The sequence below is a fragment of the Protopterus annectens genome, chromosome 8.part1, assembly GCF_019279795.1.
Source record: "Protopterus annectens isolate FY-2018-M chromosome 8.part1, PAN1.0, whole genome shotgun sequence".
NCBI classification, from domain to species: Eukaryota; Metazoa; Chordata; order Ceratodontiformes; family Protopteridae; genus Protopterus; species Protopterus annectens.
Genome location: NC_056742.1, coordinates 346,810,939 through 346,828,778, shown reverse-complemented (window position 1 = coordinate 346,828,778; position 17,840 = coordinate 346,810,939).

The following is a 17,840-nucleotide window of genomic DNA, read 5'->3' as shown; positions in this document are numbered from 1 at the left end:
CAAAAGACTGATTTGAGTAGATGTGGAATACTTTAAATAATTATCACTGCAAATATATATAGGAATACTAAATGCAAATGTTTGTATGTGTGTATGTGTGTGTGTGTGTGTGTGTGTGTGTGTGTGTGTGTGTGTGTGTGTGTGTGTGTGTGTGTGTGTGTGTGTGTGTGTGTGTGTGTGTGTGTGTGTGTGTGTGTGTGTGTATACACCACCTCACCTTAGTCATGCATGCTAACCCTCACCCTGACAGTGCACCTGCCCTAGCCCTAACTCTACACTTTAACTTCTGAAAACCTCTTTTCCTAACAGTATCACTGCACAAGGTATTTACACACACACACACACACACACACACACACACACACACACACACACACACACACACCATAAACATACACAGCACTACATTTATCCCCTAACTTAACCCTTAGTCTAAACATAACCAGTTGCACACAAACTCAAATGCAGTCATCAACACTGTTTTGAACAAACTGAATTTGACAAATGCTCTCGCACACCAAAAAAAACACACACACACACACACACACACACACACACACACACACACACACACATACACTAATAAATCTATCCCTTATGCTCATACCCTAATCCATTTACTAAAATCACATATATGAACTTCCAGACGTCAACATAAAATGCACTCAACAAAGAGTTCATTCGAACTATATACATACACACATTGTCAAACAAACTGCAGTTTGACAGTGTCCGACAACCATATAGACTAACAGGCTAAGGAAAGCAATGCAATTTATTGTACAAAAACATAAAACTACAGGTTTGTCTCAAAACAAATTTGTATGGCTTAACAAAAGTTCACATGTAAGTACATTCTGTCTCTGGACTTCTCAATAGCTCTATCTTCTGTGTTCATACAACAGAAAAAAACCTCGAGGTGCCTCTTGGTGACTTCTTCAAGGTCATTATTCACTCTGTTCTCTCTCTCTCTCTCTCTCTCTCTCTCACTTCAGTAGCTATGGTTTTAGATATCAATTCTCCTCCAAGAAGGCAATAAACGCTCTGCATGGGTTTACTTCAGTCCTCCTTTTATACAACATTATCTGTTTCATTAATCATTCTTTTCTCTTAAAGCAACATTCCTATTTTATAGTGAGAGCAGCACTTCTCTTGCTAATACAGCAAAAGTTCCTCTCTTTTCTTAAATTCATTTTTATTTTACTTATATATTTAAAGGAAATGCTTCTTATTTACAGTAGTAGTTCTAGTTACATGCATATGAAGCATTATTTATAATAATTGTATTCATTTGAATACCTTATTTGGAAAGATTTGCCACACTATGAGGAGATTTACCTCTTAAGTCTCCCTCTGTGACATGGTTGTGGATTAATCTAACTGTTAGATTTCTGATAGCCTTTGGTACCAGCAGTTGATGTACTGCTTCCTCTCTGTCCTTATTTATTCAATAAATCAAGTCTATGTATATGGGTAAGAAGTTGCAATGTCTTTTTCACTTCCATTATAACCCTAGTTATAGTTTCCCTTGCAGTGCTTAAAAAATCATCTTCCCACTGTACCTTTATTTAAAATTTAAGTGGATGACCTGAAGGTTCACCAGTTCTGGAATGTTATCAAGGTCAGCTTATCATGATGCAGGAGGTACTGCTGCCTATCCTATTAACGTCATTAAAACTTTCCCGTGACACTGCCACTACACAAGACAGACTTAAAACCACAGACATACACAAACACACACAAACAACACTACATCTTTCCCCTAACCTAACCCTCACCCTAAAATACACAAACTCACACACAAATACACAACACCCATCCAATACACATCCCTGATCCTAATTTCTAACTCCCATATACATATGTGCAAACACACACTCCCCCCAACCCAACTTACCTGTATCAACATTCCATACCACTGACACATCCACCTGACATTAAATCACAAGCCTGCATTTGTCAAACAAATGTGCATTCGGTTAAACACAAGCATTTGTCAAAAGAAATGTACATGCAGTCAAACTCAGGGACCCATATATGTATAAATATAAATATATATATATATATATATATATATACACATAATGTGTGTACATTTATCTATATATATATATATATATATATATATATATATGTATATATATATATACACACACACACACACATATATATATATATATATGTATATATATATATATATACACACACATATATATATATATATATATATATATATATATATATATATATATATATATATATGCTCTTTGTCATTTCACTGAAGTTCATTTAAATGAAACTCAAATGGTGGAACCCATTTGATTGAAAATTTATTTTACTGAAAATTAATTTAACTGAAAACTCATTTGACAGAAAACTTAACTTCATGCATTTCTGCAGCGCTGCAGCGACAAGCCCCTCTGCAATGCCCATGTGGGGGGAGTCACACCCCCCCCCCCCAGCTTATATATATACTAACTGCATGGTCACACAATCTCAGAGAAAAGAAAAAAACACCACACACAGAAAAGTAAACAATACCACACACAGTGAAACAGTTCTATAGCAAAAACACAATCATCTACAAATCTAGGGGTACAACATGATGCTGACCATTGCAGTCCATATATACTCTGTTAGACTCACTTCCCTAATTCCTTCTATGACAAGAATACTTTCTATAGATTTCCCCACTTTTCTATCAAATGAATTTTCAATTAAATGAATTTGCAATCAAATGGACCTGCCATTTGAGTTTCAATGAAATTAACTTACCTCCACACACATACACACATCTATATGTCCTTATACACTGTTCATTCTAGACTATGATAAGTCACTTTGTAAAGGCCTAGTATGGAATTTTTACTGCTTATGTATGCACTGTCAATGTCAGGGATGTTGTATGAGTAATAAATCCTGATCTATATCTACTGTGTCAATTTGCCTTTTGCGGTGATTGGTACTGGGCATCCTTTTGCGGTGATTGGTACTGGGCATGCTGGGGTCCCTGCTGTATCCCACCATATTATGAAGAATTGCAAAAGCAAAAGCAAGAGAGATTTCACTGGTCTTGTACGTGGTGCACTAGAGTTCTCCAGAAAAGGTAGTAAAGCAGATGAACTGTCCCTATGCAAAGTTGTTAGTGATTTGACATGTCTTTGAAATATATTTCTGGAAGACAGACTGAATTCTTCATCTATAGTTATAGTAAACATGAGGCACTATCTGTGAAACTGAAATTAGCTTATCATACACTCAATACACATATACACAGAAAAATGTACATATATATATATATATATGTGTGTGTGTGTGTGTGTGTGTGTGTGTGTGTGTGTGTGTGTGTGTGTGTGTGTGTGTGTGTGTGTGTGTGTGTGTGTGTGTATGTATATATGGGTCTACTTCAGATGATCAAAGCTTTAAAATATCAAACATCATATGGTTGAAGACCAGATGATCAAAGTTTTAAAACATCAAATGTTCCGAATAGAGACGCTGTACAGTGAGGAATGGGACATTTACCATTTTCCTCTCTGTAATATTTAAGTAGCAGGGAGTGTGGGAGTGGGTGGGGAGCTTGCCCACCTGCAAAAAATGTAAAAGGAGTTTTTTTGTTTTTAGATTTTTTATTTTTTTTTTATTTGATGTTCAATGTTTTAAAACTTCAATCATCTGGTCTTCGACCATATGATGTTTGATGTTTTAAAACTTCAATCATCTGAAGTAGACCCATATATATCTCCTTCATGTTTCATTGATTTGTCCTATGTATAATTAGCCTGCTAGGATGCATCCTTTTCATTGCTGCTGTCAACCCATGTTATAGGGTGTATATCCTTTGAGTAAATGCCAAACACATTTGCCAACTGTGTGGGTCTATGTTTAACATAGTGAACATGTTTTTGCACATTTGCCAGTGTATACCACCACTGGACTAAATAACCTTTATACTGTAACTGCATACATCTGCACTGAAAATATGAAATCACCATTTCAACACATTATCATAGGTTCATAGGTTCATAGGTTCATAGGTTCATACTAGGCTATCTGCCCAAGGGCATTTATAAGCCTAGCCCATAGTTATGTGGCTTTCGCCACCCCTTTAGTTTGAATAAAAACTATGCCTATCATTTTTCTGTGCCTCTGTCAAGCAGTGACACTGAAGTAATCCCTGGGGTATATCTGCGATCTCCCATCCATTGGTCAAGATTCCTCTTGAACAAGGCCAGCGAGGTGCTCTGCCTCACATGTACCGGGATTTTGTTCCACAGCATAGGGAGTCTCTGGGTGATGAATCTGTCCCTCCAGCACGTTCTATTTATAACCGTGTCAAGGTTTAAGTCTTCCGCCCTTGTGGTTCTGAGGGATCTAGATTTTTTGAGGTGAAGCATATTCATCAAATCTGGGTTTGACATGGCCTTATATGTCAGGCACAGGTCACCTCTGAGCAAGCGGTATGAGACTGAATAAAGCTGGAGTTCTTTCATTCGGGCAGCATAAGACATATTTTTGAGACCCTTTATCCTTTTGGTGAGGAACTTTTGGGCCTTTCAAGCTGCATCAGGTGTCTGGTCAGATACATTCCGAACGGGGCATTGTACTCAATCATAGGTCTAATGAGTGATGAGTACAGGGGACGATGACCTCCCTTGATCTAGATGTGAATCCCTTCATGATCAGGTGGGCGATATAGAAGGTTTTCCTAACTACTTTAGCAACATGAGTGTCAAACGAAAGACTACTGTCAACTTGGGTCCCCAGATCCCTGATGACTTTTTCTGTGCTCAGTGGATTGTCACCTATATGGTAGCTAGGGGTAACCTTGTTTTTCGAAGGGTATGACTATGCATTTTTGGCGTTTAACTTCAGGCCATGGCTCTGGCACCAGTTATCCGTTTCTGTGAGGCCCTTCTGGAGGATATCTGTGTCAGATGTGTTTTCGACTATGGCGCAGTTTGCAGTCATCTGCAAACTTTGTCAGCCATAACCCTCCTGTGTTTGCTTGTACTTCAGAAAAGTAGATGCCGAACAAGAGTGGACCCAGGACTGAGCCCTGTGGGACACCACTTGTGACAGGCTTTGAGTCTGACATGGCTCCAGCAACTCTGACCCTGTGGGTTCTGTCGCTTAGCCAGTTTGCAACCCATCTTGTGATGTATGGGTTTACATTCAAGCTGATGAGTTTTTCGATGATACCTGAGTGGGGTATTGTGTCGAAGGCCTTTGCCAGGTCGAGGTAGGCTGTATGGACTGCCTTTCCCTCATCAATGGCCTTGGTGACTGTCTCGAAAAAGTCAACCAAGTTTAAGAGGCAGGATCTGCCTTTGACAAAGCCAAACTGGGTTTGGCAAAATTACTGAAAACCCATAATATTACAAAATAAGCCTCTAGCAATACTGGAACTCTTCAGTGGAAGCATCTGTGTTTATGTGCTCTTTTGCTGAATCTTACAATATTACCTTTCTAAGATAGTTTTCTTATGTTGTCCACATCTCGATAAGTCAGAGCTTGCTTTCTCTCAGGTGCTATAGTTTAACATGGTATGAGGCAGAGAAGAAGATAGATGTGTTTTTTTCCCTTTTTGTTTGACCTTACTGTATAGAGACTGGGGGGGGGGGTGTAAGATAGCACACCACACACATTCAAGGGTACAAAGGTATAGCCCCTCTTCCAAAAACAATGGTTCTATATATATATATTTTTTTGCTGTCTTTTGGTCAGTAATTACCTAGATATGTGTTTACTGCTTTAAACATTTCATTTATGATGTTTTGCATGTAGGCAAAGAGAAATTTTTTTTTCTTAATAACCCCTTTTCTACAGGTGGGGCAGTAATTTAATGAGAACTGCTCTGTAGCTGTTGACATTTACTATACCATAATCATTGTGATTCATTATTGAAGAGGCTTATTTTGTAATATTATGGGTTTTCAGTAATTTTACCAACCTTTTTAATGTGCTTTTTTCATGGATTCACTTTCTAGACTATGCAAATGTCACTTGGACTTTAATTTTGTGTTTTGGAATCTGATTTTGCACAATCACTATGAAGCAAAAGAAAAAAAAGGTTGCATAACAACATTGTTACAGTTCAAAAGGCAACGTGCTAAAATATCAGTTCAGAAACGTTACAACTTAACCACTTGTTCTGATCAGACCTGGTGCAGCTAGCATGTCTTTGTATGTCTCAGTATTAACAAATGCTTGCTTTCTGAATGCTGGCAGTCATCCATAAAGAGTAACTAAGTAAGTACAAAGCAGAATTCTCTCTGCACTGGGTAAAAAGTGATGCTAGAACAGAGTCAAGTTTTTAATAATATGGATAGCAATTTTTTCAGCATTTTTTATCTATAAATGTTGTAGTGGCATTAGAAAAAAGGGTCAGATCCTTGACAGAATTAAAAAGGTTTATTTAAGTCTCCTATATTATTTTTCCATGACTTTAAGCTCTTTTCATCAGTCATAAAAAGTATTATTATCCTCAGTGATTCTGACATATGGTGTCTGCAGCAAAACTGCAAAAGTGTACATATATAGCCTGATAGCAAATAACACTTCACATGTTACTGTTCTCATAAAATTAATTCTTAAAGAGTGTATACAAAGACTTCATCTTACAAGTCAGACAGGATCACAAGTAGAACAAATCCACATTCTTCACATAAATGTCATCAGTCCTTCAATTTCATAGGCATCCTCAACAATTTTTGAAAAATAGTTTACAAACTGATTCATTCGCTGGGGATGTCGATATGATAGAACCTTTATCTGGATTTCACTGGTCTTGTAAAATATTCAAAAATAAATAATGACTGGCAGAAATATACATAATTACAGATTAATTTAAACACAATTCTTCAGACAAATGAAAAGATATGAGCACACATTCTGTAATTAAAAACAATTAAACTATAAATTACAAAGTAAATAATTTTCTGTTTATAGTTTAATAAAGGCTTTCTTAAAGGTGATGTCATCATTACTTCATGACTACAACATGTAAAGTATAACCTGATTATCATGTTCCATAAAACATTAATTCATATCACTAGACTGACTCTATTTTAAGACTTAAAAGAGGTATTAAAATATTGTACCATTTAATATTCTAAAGTTAATGGCTGCCCAGTAAATGGTTTAGCATTCATCTTGTTTCCAGAAAATGAATTTATGGGTCACTAGACAAAAAAGTCATACGTGACATGAATGAGAAACCAAGCTTGCCAATAAAAACCTCTCTGCATATATCTTATCTGCAAATCAAATTAGACTTCATTAATCAATTTGGAGTTAGAAATAAATACAATATGTTTTTGGTAGTGTGTAGTAACTATGGCAACAAGATCAGCACTTTATCATTTATCTGTCATAGAGGGGTTACATTTTCATATGGCTTGTGTTAACAATTTCAAGCAAAACTGGTATTTGCTGCTTGGCCTTAAATTATGTAGACAGAGGGAGGCACATCATTTTTGTGGTTTATTTCTTGGACTTTTTTGATTAACCAATGAGCTTTGATTCACTGCATGTTAACAAAACTATTTAGTCTGGCAGTCAGAAAAGAAGGAAACACATTTAGTTTTTTTGCTGATACATTACACAGCATTATGCAGATCAGGATAACAAATTATGGTCTAGTCTAAATGTTCTGAAAGAAATCAATACTGTGTATTTTAATATCATTAGGACATAACACACAAAATAAAATGTTGCTACCTCATAAATCACAAACCCTGACTATATATACTACTGAGCCAAGATGCTTATTAAGTCTAACACAAGATGTGGACAAATTATGTGGTTTTGCATTGTATTATGTCAGCTGTTCCACAACTGATGTGTGCTTATACAGTCTGACTATAGGAATGCTTCATGCCTGGCTTAACAGATATGGCATAACTGTCTAAATAATTAGATAGTTTTGTTCTAGTGATGCATAGGTTCATAGGTTGGTACTAGGCTATCGGCCCTAGGGCCTATACAAGCCTAGCCATAACAATTCCCTGGATATTTCTTCCCACAATATTTTCTTCCCTGGACCCCTGTCTAGCAGGGAGATTGATGTGATCCCGGGGTGAATTTCCTATCTCCCATACAATTGTCAAGGTTCCTTTTGAAGCAGGCCAAGGAGGCGCTGTGCTTGACATATATGGGCAGTCTATTCCAGAGCATGGGGAGTCTCTGTGTCAGAAACCTATTCCTCCAGCATGTTTTGCTCATTGTGATGACAAGATTTAGATGCCTGGAGCATGTGGCTCTGAGGGATTGGGATTTCTTTAAGTGGAGCATGTCCAACAGCTCAGGGTTTGACATGGCCTTGTATGTTAAGCAGAGATTGCCTCTGAATAGACGATATGCCACAGAGTATAGCTGGAGTTTTTTTAGATGGTCAGCATAGGGCATCTGCTTTAGGCCTGTGATTCATTTAGTGAGGTATTTCTGTGGCCTTTCCAGCTGTTGCAGATGTCTTGTGAGGTACATACCAAACAGGGCATTGTACTCTATAATGGGTCTAATGAGAGATGCATACAGTGGGACAATGACCTCCTTTTTTCTGGATGAAAAGCCCTTAGTGATGAGATGTGCCACATAGAAGGATTTCCTGACTGTTGTGGTGATGTGGTTATCGAAGGTGAGACCACTGTCCACCTGTGTCCCTAAGTCTCTCATGACACAGACATGAGCAAATACACTATTATATGATATAGTGGCCTGTTCCATAACATGCCAGTGGAGTATTTATAATACTTGCAGTTACATTAGCTGCAATATTATATGCCTTTTTAATGGTAAAACATGTTGTAGCATTCATGTTAGACATAAAAAAATGATCCTGATATTAGTACATAGGCTCTGCAAGCAAATCAGGTAACATTTACTAGGAACCATGTTATGAAAGACTTGCAGATCTACAGATGAATAAGGGCTCACCACCAAAAGGGCTGTTCTTGAAAAAGCCCAGGAAAATGCCTGCAAAGATGAATTATTCCCCAGATAGATACTTTGAATAGTGCTCAGAAAAACACAATGGTTACAAAAGGGTTGAAAGATGGTCAGTTAAAATTCCCTTAGGTGTGATGGTGAACTATGGTTAGGACTCACCAAGATTCTGTTATCAGATCACACTACCATAGTAAACAATTTAAATTAATTAATTCATTCATTTATTTATGCATACAAACATACGTACATAAATAGGGTGTTGAAAACTAAAAGAGTTGTGTATCAGCAAGAATCTTGTGAACCTGTAAGCTACAGATTCATGCAGATTTAAAGCATACTAATGCATAGATGCATGTAGTCTTCAAAGGTCATACCAAATAACATATTTAAAAGGCATAGCAGAGAGTTGTTGATTTACTTAAGTCAGACATACAGCAAAACCATACATTAGATTCTTTTTAAAATGTTGACTTAGGACTGAAGAGGAAATCACTAGTAGTATTTAGTCTTTGTATCCCCATGGTATGTTTCTTAAATACAATAATTATTACTGCAGTTAGCATTAATAAAAAGTACATAACCAGACCAATAAGAAGAGAGGAAGTACAACTACACATTTATATTTATTTACCTATATTTCAGCTACGTTGTATGTTTTTAATTATTCATTTTTACCTGATAGGTAGGCTGATCTTCCAAGCATTTTTCATCCATGACTCTCACTTGCTTTGGAGTGTATGTAGAACTTTGTGCAAAACTGTTTTCCTCCTCACAGCAAAATACTTTAAGTATTCAGTCAAAGAGAATGAGAGTATGATAGTGTGTCAGCATATGTTCTGAGAGTATGATAGTGCGTCAGCATATGTTCTGAGAGTATGATAGTGCGTCAGCATATGTTCTGAGAGTATGATAGTGCGTCAGCATATGTTCTGAGAGTATGATAGTGCGTCAGCATATGTTCTGAGAGTATGATAGTGCGTCAGCATATGTACTGAGAGTATAATAGTGCATCAGCATATGTTCTGAGAGTATGATAGTGCATCAGCATATGTTCTGAGAGTATGATAGTGCGTCAGCATATGTTCTGAGAGTATGATAGTGCATCAGCATATGTTCTGAGAGTATGATAGTGCGTCAGCATATGTTCTGAGAGTATGATAGTGCGTCAGCATATGTTCTGAGAGTATGATAGTGTGTCAGCATATGTTCTGAGAGTATGATAATGCGTCAGCATATGTTCTGAGAGTATGATAGTGTGTCAGCATATGTTCTGAGAGTATGATAGTGCGTCAGCATATGTACTGAGAGTATAATAGTGCATCAGCATATGTTCTGAGAGTATGATAGTGCGTCAGCATATGTTCTGAGAGTATGATAGTGCGTCAGCATATGTTCTGAGAGTATGATAGTGCATCAGCATATGTTCTGAGAGTATGATAGTGCGTCAGCATATGTTCTGAGAGTATGATAGTGCGTCAGCATATGTTCTGAGAGTATGATAGTGCATCAGCATATGTTCTGAGAGTATGATAGTGCGTCAGCATATGTTCTGAGAGTATGATAGTGCGTCAGCATATGTTCTGAGAGTATGATAGTGCGTCAGCATATGTTCTGAGAGTATGATAGTGCATCAGCATATGTTCTGAGAGTATGATAGTGCATCAGCATATGTTCTGAGAGTATGATAATGCGTCAGCATATGTTCTGAGAGTATGATAGTGCACCAGCATATGTTCTGAACTAGAACTGCTACTTCAAATACAAGCTTTTTGAGGCAAAGGCACTAATCAAAGTTTGGAAGCACAGCATTAAACAAGTATATTCTTTGACTATATACATATAAACAAAGATTATACTTACATACATATGTACACACAAATATTTCAAGCATGGGCAGTAATATCCTTCTAGTGTGCCAATATACTAAAACAGTCATTCCTTGAGTAAGTGTCCAAGTTGTTCTTAAACATCAAAACTACAGCTTGCTTAAAATAGTAGTCTACTCCCGGCAGCAGATACTCTAAAAACAATGAGTACATCTCTCATTCCTATATAATCTCCTACACAGGTTGTCCAGTTCTTCTCTACTACTGTTTGATAACCTCAAGCATTTTCAGAGGTTGCTGTCTCTTAATGCCCTGTAAATTGGAATAAGGTCTCATCTTAAATATCCATATCACACATCTGTACCTTGCATTTGTGAGGTAAAAATCTTAACCACTATGCATATCCTACTACGCTCATATAGGTCTAATGTAACTTACAATTATCTCATCATTTCTGATTTTTTTACAGTTTATAAATCTTTTTATATGATGTATAGTTTTATAACCATCATTAACTAATTGGTTAATATGATCAGGAAAACTGAAAGCTGAATGTACCCATAAGCCTTGGTCCTTAAATGTATGCACGGTTTTAATCACTGTGTGCTATATTAAATATTCACCTTTCTATCACCCTTCAATCTATGTCTACCAAATCTCATTTGCTTAGCTTTTGGTGGATTTCTCAGCATATTTTTCTCCTGTGTTTATCTGATTAATTTAGTCAAGTTATTTTGCCAACATACCCTATATCTAACAGACGTAATCAATTTGCCCATTTTCAAGTCATCAACATACAGACTATAGAATACCTCAGATGGAAAACCTAGATCTAAAAGATACAACCTAAACAAGTATGGGCCTAGGACAGAGGCCTGTGTGACCCACTAAACGTAATCTAGAATTTTACCTGTGCAGCTGTTATATACTACTTGGCATTCCCAATTTGTAAGCCATGCAGTTATCTGTCTTATCAGTTGAATCCGAACCTTCAGGTCACTGTATTAGTTGATTTTCCACTAACCTACTAAAAAGCTCAGAATGAGCCAAAGTTTTAAAGTTTGAACACCCATGTCTCTTGTCAAATATCTACTGACCATAACTCCTCCATACCATTCTGCACATCTTTCTGATTCCTAACATAAAATTTTCCCTCTTGCACTTAAATCTACTCCTCACTTTTACCCCTATTGTCCTCCCATCTTGTAACCTGGCTAACGCTGTAACTAACCCGCTTTTTCTCCCTACAGCCTGCTACCTACCTTTTGGTTTCTCCCCAGCCAAAAGCTACAAACCAAAGGAATCCCTCTTCTAAAGGTCTTCCTCCACCCTGGACATCTGCAGCTGTCAGAGCGCTAATGTGCTCCCAGACCTAACACCACCAAAAAGAGAAATCAGGAACAGATTTCAGCATGTATGTTTATACTTAATTACCTATCTCTGCCTTAACTGTAACATACACAGTAGCGGCCTACAGCAGTTTGCCCCCCCAGCCCTCCTTGCCTTCCTGCATTTACCTTAAACTTCTCTGTAATAACATTAAAGTTCTCACTTCCGCCACTAGGAGGCAGCGTTACTCCCTTTGTAGTCACATTGGACATTATAATTTTAATTTATACTAACTCCCAAAGCCTCCTATACAGAACAGTTGTAACTTTCAATATAAACCTATATTTTCCTTGCCCACTTCCCCTGCTTGTCTCATACTTTCCCACTCACCTTACAGCCCAGCTGCACCTTTCCCACCTCTAAGAGCCAGATTCACTGATTGTCTTCTTTTTGGGATTATTCACTCCTGCCCAACTCAATCCCACTCCATTTGCCCTGTGGGCTCACTCTACTCCCCTACCCTGCCCCAATTTCCCACCCACCCCTACTATCTCTACATTTATACTTCCTCACACCACACCCCTAACAGACCTACACCAATCACATACACCCTCTACCAAACCCCTCCCACTTCCATACAAACACTAATACTCACAAACCCAACCCACTCCCACACATACACACCACCTCTCACATACCCATACAACTATGCCTACCTTCCACCAACAAACATTACTACTAGCTTCCATGCTAGTAACCCTAACCCACGTTACCAAACTTAGCCTCCCCACAAACACACAACTATCTCAATCCCCACCCACCACATCCTCACTCTACCCAATCAAATCCCAAACATATTCACAAATCTCCCCTGAACTCTGCCCTGCCACCCCCTCCCATCTGTTCAAACACACTATACTCCCCACCTCACACCCTATCCTAAGTACATTCCACAAAAGATACCTCCCCCAGCAAAACCACATGTTCCTATCCCCAATAAACCTCCTCATGCAGCTCCTTCCACATATCTCACTCTCACTCTCAGGAGATATCCACCCCAACCCTGGTCCAAAACACAACATTACCCACCCAAACCTATTTTCCACACCACGCAAACCCAAATCTATCTGCCTCACCACCCTAAATGCACAAAGCCTCCGTAATTAAATTCCCAACCTTCACGCTTGGCTCTCTCATAACCAGCCAGACATAACCGCATCTCTGAGACCTGGCTTAAACCCTCAGTCAAAGACCACAAAATCCTCCCCCCAGGCTACCATATCATACGTAATGACAGACCCCATAGAAAGGGAAATGGTGTAGCTATTATCTACCCCTCCAGTCTCACTTCACTACTATGACCAACCCCATCCCAACCATTGCCAATGCTGAAATAATTACTGGCTTTTTAAAACTTAACAACTTCAAATCCATCTGCATCTGTTCCATCAACATCCCACCAGAAGACAATACTAAAATACTAGAAGACATCCTCTCTTGGTTTAGCTCCAACATCAGAAATGAAACCTAAATCCTCGGTGACACAAATATTAACTGGGCCTCCTTCCTCTCACATACCCCAACCCACTTAATCAACCTTTACAATTTCACCCAACTTATAAATCTTCCTACCAGGCCAAACAAAGACAGTATCTCTGGTACCATCATAGATTGGATATTAGCAACTCACCCCAACAATACCACCAATGCTGGTATAATACCAGACTCGCTTAGTGATTACCTACCAGCCTTCATAGACCGCCTACCCACTCAAATAGAAAAACAACACCAATTTAAGCAATCCTGCAACCTAGCTTCCTTTAGCCCTGAAATCTTCTCAGAATGTCTTAACATTACTGACTGGTCACCCCTAAAATGCCTTCCACTAAACAATGCCATATCATATTTTAACCACACTTTTCTCACCCTACTGGATAAACTAGCCCCCTCCCGATCTAAACACATCAAATCTAACCCCTGACCCTGGCTATCCCAAAAAACTAAACAGATAATGAAGCAACGAGACAAAAAAGTGGAAACAGTACCAAAAACAGAAAAACCCTAGCACCCAACAAGAATTTAAACATCTGCATAACCTAGCCAAAAAATTCATAAAAAAAGATCGCAAATCCTACTACTTCAATCTGCAATCGGACCACTCAACTAACCCAAAGAAATTCTGGACCTCCATCTCCTCAATTCTCAACCCCAGTAATAAAGCCAACCCCTGCCCTGATCCTAAGCTCACCAGCCTCAAAACAGCCACAGAATTCAACACATTCTTTATAGATAGCATAGCCAACTTATCCTCCACTTTTTCTAACCAGCCCACCAACACTACCCCCTCATCCTGCCCACTTAACCCTCCACCTCCCCCTCTTCTCCCTTAAACCTGTCTCCACTAACACAATAAAAAGACTACTCCTAAAGCTAAAATCTTGCCACAATGCACCTGACAACATTCCAGCAAAATTCCTCAAACTATCCACTGAATCAATAGCCTATCCCATATCTATTCTTATAAATAGGTCTATAAAAGAATCCTACATACCAACAATCTGGCGACAAGCATTTATCATCCCTCTACACAAAGGTCGCAAAAACACTGACACAGCCAACTTCAGACCCATAGCTATACTCTCTCCTCTCTCTAAAATACTTAAAAAAAATCCACTCCCAACTAATGCCATACCTAACCCGGCACAACCTCCTGTCCGCCACCCAACATGGCTTCTGCCCTGGCCACAGCACTATGACTGCCCACCTTTCCTTCCTTGAGACAGTCAACCTAGCACAGGACAGTGGCAACTATGTATAGTCACTGTTTCTAGACCTCTCAAAGGCATTCGATACCATCTCCCACTCCCTACTTTTGTCCCTGCTGTTAAACCTGCACATCTCACCCTCAACCATATCCTGGTTCTCCAGCTACCTTTCCATGCACCAACAGGCTGTGCAATGGAAAGAGTCAACCTCCCCTTTCTTACCTACACCCACAGGAGTACCACAAGGATCTGTACTAGGCCCACTCCTCTTTAACATATTTATCAACAATTTCCACCTCTCCATCCCTGATGCCTCAGTTATCCAATACGCAGATGACTCCATTATCATCTGCTCAGCCTCCTGCCCCTCCAACCTTCAAATCATAACCCAAATAGCCTTCTCCAAAACAGAATCATGGATGCAATCCAACCACCTAGCACTAAACACTAAAAAAAAAACTAATGATTTTCACTCCCACCAAAACCTCCCAACTCAACAAAGACCTATTTTCCATCAATAGCCACAATAACACCCCCCTAGAAATCATTCCCAGTACCAACCATAGATGAAAACCTAAAATTTGACTCCCACATTCTCTCCACAATCAAAAAAACCCACCAAAAATTGGTCTTCTCTACAGACACAACTGCTACCTCACCCCCTCCTCCCAACAAACCCATGCATCTACCTTTCTTCTCTCCTCCCTCTTGTATGGTGCCCCCTATTCTCCAACATACAACTTGGCCTTCGCTCCAAACCCAAACCTTGTTACAACAAAATCTGCAAATTTGCAACCAATTCTAAGAACTCTTCCCATCACTGCCACTCTCTACGCACCCTCAACTGGTTAGAATTCCCCAACCACCTAAAATACCTCCAGCTTACCACAGCTCACAAACTCATCTTCAAACCAACAGAATTCCCTTCTCTCACCAAATGTCTAATACCCTACACACCCAGCCGCTCCTTGAGATCCAAAACCTCTTACAAGTGCACAAACCCTTACATCCACCTGGCCAATTACTACTATCTCACACCATAGCCACACTGTGGATCTCTCTACCCTCCCCACTACGTAATTTACCTAACCATAACAATTTCAAATTCATACTTCTCTCCCATCTGTCCTCCAAATGGGAATGCCCTTTACATGCTCCCACCTAAAAAAAAAAAAACACCACCAACTCCCCATCAAAGCTAACAAAAATCTCATGTTATAAACTTTATATAAATGTTATGCATGCTGGCCTCTGGCCTATCTTGCACATACCCTTATAATGATGTAATGTAACATATATTTTAGTGTAAAATAGATACTTCTGTACTGATCTTTACTATGTAACCTATTCTCTCTACTGTGATGTTGGTCAAGTACTTTTTTATTTAGTGTTTTTTTGTAACTTTGTGACTTGTAATGTTCTGTGACATCCAGTGTGTGTTTACATAATGGTGTTTTACTATGTACTGGAGCTTTTCTCCTTGGGTCTCCACTGAAAAGGGGCCAGAAGCCCAGCTGGACTAACCCAGTTAACAAACAATAAATAAATAAATAATAAATAAATAAATACATTTTATTGACCCCTACAGTGCATACAACTCCATTTCAAGGCAAAATTAAAATCCCCCATGATTCCCTTATGTGACTGTCTCACTTCTCTATGCACCCTCTCAAATTCAGTAAGAAATACTGTAACACCCCTAATTCATGTGCATTTGGCCCACATTAAGGTATCAATAAGAACTAATAAGAGCGTCTCGCAATTGCTATGTCTCAACCACCCCAGGTGTCTCACACTGTTCTACATAGTACCCTGGCTTCTTATCCTGAAAGAACTACCTAAGGGGATCCTGCAGTGCTTCCTGTAACCATTCTGCCTTGCCTCAAGAACTAATAACAGTGTGTATGTACCCTATTGTGTAAAATATCTTATTCCTTTCTATTGTTGTTTATTGGCTCAGCGTGCATTTGCTAGCAGGCCACCATGGACTTTAGTCTCCTATTAGCTCTCTAGGCTCCATCCCATCCCACCCCTCTGAGTGCTTGTGCCTTAACTTTGTATTTATTCAGTTTGGCCACTAGGTGGTAGTAGTTATCCACTACCAACTGCTTCTTTCTCATTATTAAGTACAGAACTTACTCAGTTAATTTACAGCTGCCCTGTTTTAGCTCCAAACACCTGTGAATTATCTGCTTCTCTCTACCTTAAATACATAATGACCCAGTGCCTATCCCCTGTGCCTCCTTACCTTTGAGCGCTGCTTAACTGATTGTTTTTTGCTTCCTCCTCCTTGAATCTACCTGCTCCATTCACCCTGCGGGCTCACTCCACTCCCCTTCCCTGCCCCCAATTCCCACACACCTCCAGTACATCTACACTTATACTCATAAACCACACCTACTCCCACCTACTCCAATAGACTCATACCATCCCCCACCCTTTACTTCCTAATCCCACCCCATCACTTCATAATCTAGCCATACTTGATAGATCTCCTACCAAAATCCCCTCAACTCAATATTCTCCCTCCACTCAAAGTCTGAATAACCACCATGCTTACAAAACCAACCTTGTTTATAACCCAAATACTACTACTTCTCACCTTATCCTATCTAAGCTATCTCACCAGACCTCTCAATAATAACCACTCTCCCCCTTTTCATACAAGTTCACTCACCATATAACACATATACTCTTCAACCTCCATAAGCACCTATCTATATTTCTTCAATAACTCTCTACTCTTCCCTTATAAACTCATCTCTACCTATAAATACACTACTCCAGCCCTAATTAGGCCTACTCCTACAAAATATGCAACCCTCAAACTAGATACTAAGTCTAAATACCTCTTTTTCCATATTCACAAACTTATTACCACCTTCTCTCTGGAGATATACACCCTAACCCCCCTCCCACCTGCAGTTCAAATTCCCTCCCTCTTAATCCCCCTTCAACAGGAAAATACCTC